A 14,162-nucleotide genomic window follows, 5' to 3' on the forward strand; every position below is an offset into this window, starting at 1 on the left:
CCAGGGAATTCATATCGCATGATATACCTCTGCTGAATTTCAGATATGTACTACGGGGTCAATGGGAAACTAGATTTTCTGTCTGGTTACTTACAGAGTACATGACACACAGCCCAAAGAAGTGGGGAGTGGTTTGCCTACAGCTATGATGTGGAAATTTTTCTGACTTACATTATAGAGATTGTTGAACTTTGACTTGATTAAGAAAATTGTTGTAATCTGAAGGACAAGATTTAAAAATCAAAGCAGACAAGTATAGTTATTTACAAGGCAAAGAAATATGCTTTCAGGTTGGTGATTAATAGCCCTTGATTCAAGGAAATAAGGACAAAGCACGTCGAGTTGCCTTAATTCTTAAACAAAACATGTTGAGGACTTGATTCCTTACGTCCCAACAAATAAATATCAAAAGAAATAAGAGCAAGAATCTTTTGGATTGCAAGAGCAAATACTCAACTCTATTGTGACCACACCTTTGAAATATTTTTTTTCTATTGGAAAGGGGACAAAAAACCAAAATTTTATTTTTAATTCAAGAACTCTATTGAAGGTATAGTGATGTGAACATGAATATTATAGATTTCAGATTTTTTCAGGAAAATCATTTTTCTTGATTATTTAATTGGAGTTTCAAAAAGTAACAATGACATATTTACATGTTGAATACTTTTGTCCTTCAATATAAAGTAAGTAAACACAGAAAATTCACTGATTACAGGAGGATAAAATTAATATCATTGCCATATCTACCACGGTTACATTGAACTTTTGTCCTGCAGAACTAAAATATTAAAATTATCATGAAAATCAGGCTTAGTCCAGGATTCTGTAATCTGCAATACCTGAAAAAATACTGCTTTTCATCTATACTCTAAGCCTTGGTTGCACTCAAGGTAAGCACATTTCAAAGCCCTGCAAAGTACCTCACTATAGCCAAAAGATATATAAAATAGACTAATGAAATGACCTTACTTAACTGTGGTATCTTACTTTTATGCTACTATCAAACATAAAGGAAATTAAATTTTAAAAACACATTTAAAAATGACCAAAAGTCTCATTGTTGAATCCCAACTAAGGAAATTACAATGAGACCACGGTTCACACAATGTACTATCTTAGACCCTTATTTTATTGGCAGGTTACTGTTTTCCACAAGATTACAAAATTAATAAAAACTAAAGACAACACAAGAAGCCAAGAGCTAAAATTCTAAAAAAGTATGAGTTCAAAGTGAATAGCACAGAAGGCTATGTTTATCTCAAAATCTTAAAGAGAGATACAGAGAAGACAAAATAACCATATTTTATGATACAAAATCAAAATATAACAATGACCATAAAAATGGGGACTGTCTACTCAAGGAGGGCTTATGATTATTGACTTTTAAAAACACAGCATTTCCAACAACTCCCATATTTCTCTAGAAATGCTGGTCTGTAAAACACTGCTGAATTTACACTTGGTTTAAATTTGTAAAGAGTAAAGCTTTTCCAGGTACTATTATAGAAAGCTGAAAGAAGATAAATTTTTCAGAGACCCCAGGGCATCAATTTTGCTTCCTTTTTTTGGATGATTGTTTGGCTTTATTGATCCTGAATGTCGTTCAGGAACTAAAACGGACTGAAGCTGGACAACATTCTCTTAACTGAAGGTGTAGATTTTTTTTTAATGTTTTAAGTTTTTCCTGAATGATAGTGTAAGTCTGTGTCTGTCCTGGTTAGGAAAGGTTCTTTCTGTACCAGCAGCCGTGTGTCCCCACAGGGAAGTAAACGGCCATGGAAAAGCCCTCCGAGCATGTTCCAGTGGCTCCTTCTTTATGTTATGTTGCTACTTGCTTTTTTTTTTTGAGACAGAGTCTCTCTCTGTCACCCAGGCTGGAGTGCAATGGAGCCATCTCAGCTCACTACAACCTCTGCCTCTCAGGTTCAAGTAATTCTCCTGCCTCAGCCTCCGGACTAGCTGGAACTACAAATGTGCCACCACGCCCAGCTAATGTTTGTATTTTCAGTAGAGATGGGGTTTCACCATGTTGGCCAGGCTGGTCTCGAACTTTGACCTCAAGTGATCCACCTGCCTCAGCCTCCCAAAGTGCTGTGATTACAGGCGTGAGCCACCGCACCTGGGATGCTTCTGTAGTGTTCAGAGGTGAAGCCAGCTGGACTTCCTGGGTCCAGTGGGGACTTGGAGAACTTTTCTGTCTTACAAGAGGATTGTAAAATGCACCAATCAACGCTCTGTAGCTAGCAAGAGGATTGTAAAATGCACCAATCAGCTCTCTGTAAAAACACACCAATCAGCACTCTGTAAAACGCACCAATCAGTGCTCTGTAAAATGCACCAATCAGCAGGAGTCTAAAAGTAGCCAATCGCAGGGAGGATTGAAAGAAGGGCATTCTGATAGGGCAGAAATGGAACATGGGCAGGGACAAATAAGGGAATAAAAGCTGGCCACCCCAGCCAGCAGTGATAACCCACTCAGGTTCGCTTCCATGCTATGGAAGCTTTGTTCTTTCGCTCTTCACAATAAATCTTGCTGCTGATTACTCTTTGGGTCCATGCGACCTTTAAGAGCTGTAACACTCACCTCAAAGGTTTGTGGCTTGATTCTTGAAGTCAGCAAGACTACGAACCCACTGAAAGGAACCAACTCCAGACACGGTGTCCCATATCCTTGATGAAGAAATGTAAAACTTTGTAGCAGATGTGTATCCGTCCCCTTTCCTTTATATGCCTGCAATGCTGAAGAACTTTATAAGCAGTTTTCTTTTTACTGTGATGAAGAGGTTAATACAAAGCATTGTTGACCTATTTATTAATACATTATTTGGAAGAAAGTGGGGGAATATTGGATACTTCTTGAACAATGCTACAAAAAATCACATACGAGAACTACAGAAACTGGATGCCATTCAGTAGACCAAGATGACGAAAAGAACAAAGTTGTGAAACAAAAAGTGACTGGTCTGACAAGAAGCATTGGAGATGTTTGCTTACCTATCTCAATGTAAAAACTACATAGAGAACATTACAAAGAAGACTCTTAGGTAAGAATTTTTTTAATTCTCAAAGATTGAGAAAGTTTTCCATTCAGTTTTCATGAACTGAAAGACAAGTTTGTAATGTCTGGAGAGTAGGATTAAAAGGCTATCAAGGGGATTGCATCTAAAAATATGCCCACTCAAAACTCTGAGTCATGCATAATATGTTCTCATTGTTACTTTAATTTTCATTTTCTCATGACCCAGGATATCAAGCATCTTTTCATATCAATATTGATACATACACATGTATATTAAAGCATGCCTACCTGGGAAAGGAAATTAAAAGGGAAAGATATTAAAACCTCCATCTATAATTTTGTATCTGCTTTTCCTTTGAGTTTTGTCAATCCTTATTCTATGTATTTTGAAGCTCTGTTACTAAATAAATTCCATATATTTAATAAATGGACCCATTGGTCATTATGTAATGGCACACTTTGTCTTTCATAGTATTCCTTTTTATTAAGGCTACTTTGACTGATAGTAATATAGTCATACCACCTTTCCTAAGCTTAGTGTGTGCATGGATACCTTTGCTCATTCTTTTACTTTCTACTTGTCTGTGTATTTATATTTAATGTCAATCTTCTATAAATTGCATATAGTTGCAACTTGCTTTTCTATCCAATCTGACAATATCTGATTTTATTTGGATTTTTAATTCATTTATATTTAATATAATTACTTGTATGGATGTTTTAAAACCTACCATATTGTCATTTGTTTTCTATTTTACCTCCCTCGGGGTCGGGGGGTGAAGAGGGACAAGGAAGGGCTTAATTGGGTTTTAAAAATATAGAATTCTAACTTGTAGATATATCATATTTTATTGTGTAAGAGATTATTAATACCCATTCTTAATTTTTAATAATCTATATAGAATAGCATATCACTACATGTATAACACAAGGATCTTATAACCAGTAGAATTAGATGAATCCTTTCCTTTGTATTACATCTATCCCACCTTCTATTTAGTGTGCCATTTTTAAAAAATTATATATGCTATAAATCCCATGAAACATTATTTTTTATTAAAATAGTCAACTGATTTTTAAGATAATTTCAGAAAGAAAAATAGCTTCTTTATACTTACTATTTACCTTAGTCCCTGTTCATTCCTTTCTATAGAAATTAATTTCCATCTGACGTGATTTTCCTTCTAAGAAGTTACTTTACCATTGGTATGCTTTCCAGTATAGGTGTAATGACAGCAAAGGCTTTCAGATTTCATCTAAATTTATGTTGATTTGACCTTCATTTTTAAGGCAATTTTCACTAGATATAGAAATCTAGGTAGAGAGTTTTCCTCCAAACACTTTAAATATGCAATGCCATAATTTCTGTCCTTCATTATTTCTATTGAGAAGGCAACCATCATTCTTATAGCTGTTCTGCTATTTATAAGGTGTCTTTTTTTCTCTGGTTGTTTTTATGATATTCTCTTTCCTTTTTAGAATTCAGAAATCTTACAACATGGTACCTAGGTGTAATTTTCTTTGGATTTATCTTCCTTGGGATTCACTGACTTTCCTGGGCCTGAGGATTTGTTTTGTTTGTTTTTAAAATCAAACTTGGAAGGATGATGGTCATTATTTCTTGATTTTTTTGGTCCTATTTCCTCTCTTTTATTTTTCTAAGACTCTGAACAATAACCAAATGCTATTGCTATTGATATTGTCTGATAGGTCATTGAGACCCTATTCATTTTCTTTCATTTTTAAAAATTTTCTCTGTGCTTCAATTTGGACAATTCCTATTGATCTGTTTTCAAGTTCTCAGATGCTTCTATTGTGTTCATTATAAGGTTAATAGCATCCTACAAATTTATTGATATCAGGCATATTTTAGTTCTAGAATTTCTATATGACCATTTATAAGTTTTCATATCTCTTTTTTTTCTCTTTTATTATTATTATTATACTTTTAGGGTACATGTGCACAATGTGCCGGTTAGTTACATATGTATACATGTGCCATGCTGGTGTGCTGCACCCATTAACTCATCATTTAGCATTAGGTATATGTCCTAATGCTATCCCTCCCCCCTCCCCCAACCCCACATCAGTCCCCAGAGTGTGATGTTCCCCTGTGTCCATGTGTTCTCATTGTTCAATTCCTATCTATGAGTGAGAACATGCGGTGTTTGGTTTTTTGTCCTTGTGATAGTTTACTGAGAATGATGATTTCCAATTTCATCCATGTCCCTACAAAGGACATGAACTCATCATTTTTTATGGCTGCATAGTATTCCGTGGTGTATATATGCCACATTTTCTTAATCCAGTCTATCATTGTTGGACATTTGGGTTGGTTCCAAGTCTTTGCTATTGTGAATAGTGCCACAATAAACATACGTGTCATGTGTCTTTATAGCAGCATGATTTATAGTCCTTTGGGTGTATACCCAGTAATGGGATGGCTAGGTCAAATGGTATTTCTAGTTCTAGATCCCTGAGGAATTGCCACACTGACTTCCACAATGTAAAGACCATGGAGACTAGGAAGAAACTGCATCAACTAATGAGCAAAATAACCAGCTAACATCATAATGACAGGATCAAATTCACACGTAACAATATTAACTTTAAATGTAAATGGACTAAATGCTCCAATTAAAAGACACAGACTGGCAAATTGGATAAAGAGTCAAGACCCATCAGTGTGCTGTATTTAGGAAACCCATCTCCCGTGCAGAGACACACATAGGCTCAAAATAAAAGGATGGAGGAAGATCTACCAAGCAAATGGGAAAACAAAAAAAGGCAGGGGTTGCAATCCTAGTCTCTGATAAAACAGACTTTAAACCAACAAAGATCAAAAGAGACAAAGAAGGCCATTACATAATGGTAAAGGGATCAATTCAACAAGAAGAGCTAACTATCCTAAATATATATGCACCCAATACAGGAGCACCTAAATTCATATCTTTTTAAAATTTCTGATCCCTTTACCCATATTTCTACCTATTCCTGTTGTTTATTTTTAACACATTTATCCGATTAATTCAAACATGTCAGTCTTCATTGGGCCTCTTTCTGCTATTTTTCTCATGACTGTGCTGGTACAGTAAATGTTATATTACACTGGACATTATGGATGATACATTATAGTCTATATTCTATTACCTTCATCTGAAAAGCATTGAGCTATTTTCTAGTGTGCAGTTAAATAACAGATACATTCCTTTCATCTCCTAGGTCTCAGTTTTGGGTTTTATTATAGTGGGTCTATTTCAGTTTGCCTTTATACATGAGGTGTAGCCATTGCAATGGGAAACAACCTTTCCTTCAAAGATGCGTTTCTTCTGCTATTCCAATGGAAAGCATGAAATGTTCTAGAAATCTCTCTAACTTAGGGGAAATTTAATTTCAACTTCCTCTTTGAGCAACAGGCAGCTGTTAATTCTGCCTTCTTACAGCCTTCTAGCTTTGTTTTACTGTGTTCCTTGGATTCTCATCCCACACTTACAGAGTTGAGAAATCATCATTCAAACAGTTTTAATTATATTTCTAGAATTTATTATCAACAATAATTATCAATTATTATTGACAAAAATTATTATCAACAACAAACAATTGAGTATTACAAGTTACTCTGCCATTATTGGAAATTGGAACTATGTTTTAGAAAACGCATAATAATACAGATTATCAACTTAAAAAATTGAAAATCACCTAGACATTGCATACAAACTAAAGAAATCAGGTCAGGCGCAGTGGCTCACACCTGTAATGCCAGCACTTTGGGAGGATGAGGCAGGCAGATTACTTGCCGTCAGGAGTTCGACATCAGCCATGGTCAACATGGTGGAACTCTGTCTCTACTAAAACTACAAAAATTAGCCGGGTGTGGTGGTGTGTGGTTATAATCCCAGCTGCTGGAGAAGCTGAGGCAGGAGAATTGCTTGAACCCAGAGGCAGAGGTTGCAGTGAGCTAAGATGGTGCCACTGCACTCCAGCCGGAGTAACAGAGTGAGACCCCATATCAAAAAATGAAAAAAGTTAAAAAATTTTAAAAAATCTAAATAAACCATGAACTTTGTTAATAATGTCTCAGTATTGGTTCATTAATATTAGTGAATGCACCATAGCAATGTAAGATGTTAATAGGGGAAACTAGATGGGTATATTGTAATTATAATATTTTTAAAATTTTTCTGTAAATCTAAAATTCTTCTAAAAAGTAAAGTCTGTTTAAAAAGCCATCTGTAATCTTCAGAATATAAAACTGTAGAGTGACATTATATCATATAAATAGCTTGTAATTCACCCATTTTCTTGCTAAGCATACCTTAGGCAATTTCACATGCATTGAAATATTCTTCAAAAATGTGCTTGAATAAATACATGTTATTTCATCACTTGGATATGTAATTATTTTAAAACTATTATTTAGTTAGCTTTTGAGATTATTTTCCATGTTTCAAGCTTATAATACTATAGTAAACATGATGGGATGAATCTCTAGAATTATAATTACTAAGTCAAGGGTAAGAACATTTTTGCACTTTGGGAGGCTGAGGTGGGCAGATCGCGAGGTCAGGAGATCAAGACCATCCTGGCTAACACGGTGAAACCCCGTCTCTACTAAAAATACAAAAAATTAGCCAGGCGCGGTGGCGGGCGCCTGTAGTCCCAGCTACTCGGGAGGCTGAGGCAGGAGAATGGCGTGAACCGGGGAGGTGGAGCTTGCAGTGAGCCGAGATAGCGCCACTGCACTCCGGCCTGGGCGAAAGAGCGAGACTCCATCTCAAAAAAAAAAAAGAAAAAGAACATTTTTATACTATTAATACATAATTGCGAAATTGCTCTCCATATCATTTTGCAGTGTGCTTGTCTTCTCACTTATCAAAAGACCATCTTATTCATTAATAAGTATCACCTGTTATGCTCAATTTATTTGTTCAAATTGAGCCAAAGTGAGTAAGAATTTCTTTTGCCCCCTAAAACCTTGATATATAGTTGGTATTTCATTTTTTACCTTGCCAATATGATAAATAAAATGCTTCTCTTTATTTTATATAAGTGAAGTTTGCTCTTTATTACATTATTTTTCATTAGCTACTTGCATTTCTTTTGTTTGATTAACTTTTAATAATGTTCATACATTTATTGAACACTTACTATGTACCAGACACTGACTGGTGCAGTTGATACAATGGTGAGCAAAAGATACATCTCATGGAGCTGTTAGACCGCTATGAGAGAGTGATGTTAACCAAATGCCTGCATAACCTATAAAATTGCAATTGTTATATAAATTGCTGTGAAACCTTCTATAAGAAAGCCAGGAAAAAAATCCTAGCATTGTCTATGCATGTCTTATGCCAGTAATTCTATTAGTGTTTATTTTTGAAAAAAAAAATCATTTACTGTTTACTTTGATTATTGTTTAATATTTTGTTTCATTTTTCTTCGATGTAATTATTCATTTTTATGGGAAAAAATAAGAGTCCAGACAGAAAGCCAAACAGACAGAAAGCCAAAGTAATTCAGTAATGTATACCACAAATTACTGAACTGCTTCAAGCACTGTGCCGCTTTCAACAGGATGGCTGTAGATTGTAGAGTAATGAGAACAAAGTGCAACAATGGCTTTTCTCCATTTCACTGACTCCTGCTCCAACCTGTGCCACAAATAGTCTGCATGATTATTTAGGATCACATTGAAAGCTGCCCTGATATTCTATGTGTAGGATTTAAATACCTTATTGAAGAAGTGTATGGATTTATAATAAGAATAGTTAGCCAGTTTAGTTGCAGAAAATGGATGGCAATTTTTGGCATTCTACACTACCTAATCACCAGGTGACTAACCCCCATATAATAGGCAATCTTCACTGTCTTCTCCATTTGCTCATTCCTTAAAGAAAATAAATGTCAATAACCAAAGCATATGTGATTGGCAGTTTTGCCACTTGAGGTCATGTCAAAATCTAGGCAAAACCTATTACTATACATGTTTTTTAAGACAAACATTAATTATATGTGAAAGATCCTACCACAAAAGAAACATAAAAATGAAGCATAAATGAGTTAAACTCAATATTGCTTGATAGAGACAAACAATAACACAGCTATTAAGAATAATTAGAATCATAACACAGCCTAAAGGGACAGCACTTGCATGTTAGGTATGGAAAGAGCTATCATTTTCCAGAAATGCAGACTCACTGCAAATTAAAGGAGGCCTAGGGTGTCAGATGTGTGATAGAAATAGCCAGGTCCAATAGATTAAGCCCTATTAAAGCCTTTTGTCCACAGTGTTAAAATTCACTGTGACATTTAATAATAATCTTTCATGAAATAATCTTTCATGAAGAAAGATGTTTTTAAACACAAAATAGTCCAGTTTAGAAAAAATAAACTATACCATTTAGGTAATGTTTTCATAAACTTGGCTCTGTCCTTATGCTTCCTTTCTAAAATGATAAAAATGTATACTAAGGCATGGTGTCCAAAGATTCTAAACTCCTTAAGAAACTCTAGGCATTACCTCTTCATTTCATTCCCATGGTAGATAAAACTCTAAGATAGCTCTCAAGATTTCCCACCCCCTGGTGTACACATCCTGTATCATTCTTGGGACTCTGGGATAAATTTTACTCCTGTTATGAGATCACATAACATCACAAAGTTGAATTTAAGAAAGGGAGATTATCTAGGATGAGCCTAATCTAATCACAGAAGCTCTTTAAAACAGAGTTTTCTCTGGTGGGTGACAGAAAAGAAAAGTGCAGATATGAAGCACGAGAAGGATTTGGCACATGGTTACTAGCTTGAAGACTGGCAGAACCATGTGGCAAATAATATGGGCAGCCTCCAGCAATTGAGAGTAGCCCCTGGCTGACAACCAGTAAGGAATTGGGAACATCAGCCCTACCTACAACTGTAAGGAACTGAATTGTGGACACAACAAGAATGAGCTTGAAAGTGATTTTTTTTTTTCCTGAGCCTCCAGACAATAGCTCAGCATAACCAACATCTTGATTTTAGCCTTAGAGACTCTAAGCAGAGAACCCATTTATACAGTACCCAGACTTTTAACCTACAGAACTTTGAGCTAATACATGGTTGGTCCTTTAAAGCACTGAGCTAGTTGTAATTTATTGCACAACAATAAAAATTAATATAATTCAGAAGGAGATCTGATATGCTTGTGGGACCTTCTTAGGAAGGTTGATCATTTTTAAACATCTATTGTTTAAACTTAGAAGTTGATCATTTTAAACATGTATTGAAGAAAGTACTGAAGAATTCTCTAAGACTTCCTAAACTCAATTCCAGTTATCTCTAATGATTAAAAAGATCTGTCAGCAGTGGTCAGATTCCAGCAAAAAAACTATATCTGTTATTTTTTTAAAGACTTTTTTTTTTAGAGAAGTTTGAGCTTCACAATAAAATTGAGAGGAAGGCACAGATATTTCCAATACAACCCCTGCCTTCACGTGTATAGCCTCCCCCATCATCAACATCCCCTACCAGAGAGCTACATTTGTTAAAGACTGATGAATCAATACTGAAAGAACATAATCGCCCAAAGTCCAGAGTTTACATTAGGGTTCACACTTGGTGTTACATTATATGGGTTCCAACAAATGTATAATGACATGTATCTGCCATTATAGCGACCACCATTTTCACATCCTTACAAATTCTCTGTGTTTTGCCTATTCATCCCCAAGACCCCTGTAACCTACTCATTTTTTAAATTGTCTCCGTAGTTTTGCCTTTTCCAGAATGACATATAGTTGGGATTATACAGCACATAGCCTTCTCAGGTTGTTTATTTCACTTAATAATATGCATTTAAAGTTCAGCCACATCTTTTCTGACTTGATTGCTCATTTCATTTTAGCACTAAATAATATTCCATTGGATGTACCACAGTTGATTTATACACTCACCTACTGAAGGTCATTATGATTGTTTCTGAAGTAATTATGAATAAAATTGATATAAACATCCATGTACAGGTTTTTGTGTGGACATAAGTTTTCATCTCCTTTGCGTGGGTACCATGGAGTGTAATTGCTGAATCATATAGCAAGACTATATATAGTTTTGTAAGAAACCACCAAACTTCCTCCAAAGTGGCTATACCATTTTGCATTTCCACCAGAAATGAATGCGAGTTCTCATTGGCCCACATCCTTATCAGCATTTGGAATTATCGGAGTACTAGACTTTGGCCCTACTAATAGATGTGTGCAGTGGTATCTCATTGTTGTTTGGATTTCCATTTCTCTAATAACATATGATTTAGAATACCTTTTTATATGCCTACTTGCCATTTATTTTTAAATGTTTGGTGAGGTGTCTGTTAAGACCTTGGCCCATTTTTTAATCAGATTGTTCTTTTGGCTGACTTTTAAGAGTTCTTTGAATATTTTAAATAATAGTCATTTATCAGATGTATCTTTGGCATATTTTTTTATCCTAGCCTGTAGCTTGTCTTTTCATTTTCTTGACGGTGTCTCTGGCATAGCAGAAGTTGTTCATCTTAATGAAGTCCAGCTTATTAATTATTTCTTTCATGAATTCTGCCTTTGGTGTTACCACTAAGAGGTTATCGCCATACTCAATGTTATGTAAGTTTTCTCCTATATTATCTTCCAGGATACTGATAGTTGTTCACTTTACATTTAGGTCTATAATTCATTCTGAGATAACTTTTGTAACATATCCATTTTTTAAGTCTTCAGAGAATCCTTGTCTTTTCAGTTTACATGGCTTTCCAAAGCCTTGCTTCAGCTAACCCTCCTGCTTTGCAATGCTTGCTTATATCTAGCCTGGAAAAGCTGAATTGTAGCCAACAGAGCTAAATGGCTAGTGGGCTGGCTGCCCTTAGAGATCCATCAGTGGTGATGTTTCTGAAGCCTGGATAGAAGGGCATGTGTCACAAGAAAGCTACTGGGAGCAGTGCTCTGGCTGATTACCAAGAGGCCTCATTACTTGATAACTCACCACATTCAGGATCTGACCCTATGCTTTCCACTCTCAGGAAGTCAATGTCTATGGTACTCTGAGAGTTGAGCCATTATACAAGAACAAATTCACATTACATAAAACTAAGAAAATAGATGTGTATCTTCAAAGGCAGAGTAGAGTTGCCATATGATCAAAAAGAATTAAGTTCGGCTTAATGAGTGCATGGACATATATAAATGCTAAGGTATTATTAATCAGAAAAATACTGTATAAATGTGGAATCAGAACCAAAAGAGTTAAGTCTAAGAGACAATGTTAAATAGCATGAAACAAGAGTGGTATAGTGCTTAAGATCCTGAACTCTGAAACAAGACTGACCCAGTTTAAATCCTGGCTCTTCTACTAATTAGTTGTATGACTTTGATTATAAGCTATATGCCTCATTTTCCTTATTTGTAAAGTAGGTATGGTAATAAAAATATTTACCTCCCAGAGGTAGATAGTTATGAATGGTAACATTATAGCTCAAAACCAGAAAAAGAAGAATAAACTGAATACAAAATTACCAGAACAAAGGAAATCATAAAAACCAGAACAGGGACAGGCGCAGTGGCTCACGCCTGCAATCCCAGCACTTTGGGAGGCCAAGGCAGGCGGATCACAAGGTCAGGAGATCGAGACCATCCTGGCTAACACGGTGAAACCCCGTCTCTACTAAAAATACAAAAAATTAGCCAGGCATAATGATGGGCCGCTGTAGTCCCAGCTACCGGGGAGGCTGAGGCAGGAGAATGGCGTGAACCCTGGAGGCAGGGCTTGCAGTGAGCCGAGATCATGCCACTGCACTCCAGCCTGGAAGACAGAGCAAGACTTCATCTCAAAAAAAAAAAAAAAAAAAACAGGAACAGAAGTATATCAAATAGAGAATGGAAAAATTATTGATAGAATAAATAAAACGAGTTGTTGTTTTGAAAAAAACAAAATGGATAAACCCCTAGTTAGTCTAAGAAAAAAAGATAGCAGACTCAAATAAGTAAAATTTAAAATGAAAGTGAAAAAAATGCAATTGATACCTCAGAAATAAAAATAATTATAAGGGACTATTATGAACAATTATATTCAATTGTTCACTAAAAACTGCATTAAGATTTTTCCATTTAAGTTTATAAATGAAAAATGATCACTATTTTCTACCTTAAGCCGACATTGGCTTCAAAGATCCAAGAGCCATATAAATTGAGTTGGGAATACTTCTTTATTTTTTTTTGTCTCTAGCATGTATTATGTGGATTATTGCTTTCTTGAAGATTTGGAACAAACTGCTTATAAAAACAAACAGGCTCATGATATTTTGTATGAGTTAAATTTTAACTTCTTTAATTTCTTAATAAGTGTGTCTATTAAAGTTTTCTATTATATTTACTAAACTTTGTATTATTTTGGTAAAAATTATCTTGTTAATATGTTTCAATTTTATAGCATAAAGTTGTTTATAGTGTTCCCTTTCTAATGTGTTTGTTAAGTCTCTAATCTACTTTTTACTATTAACATTAAATATTTTGCCCTTTCCTTTTTCTTATTCAATATTACTAGAAATTTTTCTGTATTAAAAGAAAATATTTTGATATACTGTGTTTTCTCCATTTTCTATATTATTGATTTGTATTTTTGTTACTTCCTTTTTTCGGTATTTTGGGGTGAATTTATTCTGCTCTTTTTGTAATTGATTCAGTAAAATGCCAGAATCATTACTTTTCCATCTTTCTTTGTTTTCATGTGAGAATTTTATGGCATATATTTTCCCATAAATGTTCTTTTCGTTGTAGTACACCAATTTTGATATGAAGAACTATCTATATCAGTTGTCAGTAAATTCTAAACTATTTTCTATTTTTCATAATAGCCGTTTTGTTTTTGGTTTTAATGCTTATAATCCCTATTTCCTTATTTTCAAGTTACATATTTGTATCATTTTTTAAACCTACAGTTTGTGACATTATCTAATGAGTTTTTGATGTGATCAATAACAACTTAACTGGTATCAATCACCTTCACACCTCCCTACCATTCTCTGTTTATGCAGCTTCAGATTTGCCAAATGCATTGGAGGAAAATCAGCCATATATTTGAGGTTCCTGAAGCCTTTCACTTATGAATCTGAATTTGCAGCCTCTTGTCCCAAATC

The sequence above is a fragment of the Pongo abelii genome, chromosome 4, assembly GCF_028885655.2.
Source record: "Pongo abelii isolate AG06213 chromosome 4, NHGRI_mPonAbe1-v2.0_pri, whole genome shotgun sequence".
In the NCBI taxonomy this organism is placed as follows: Eukaryota; Metazoa; Chordata; class Mammalia; order Primates; family Hominidae; genus Pongo; species Pongo abelii.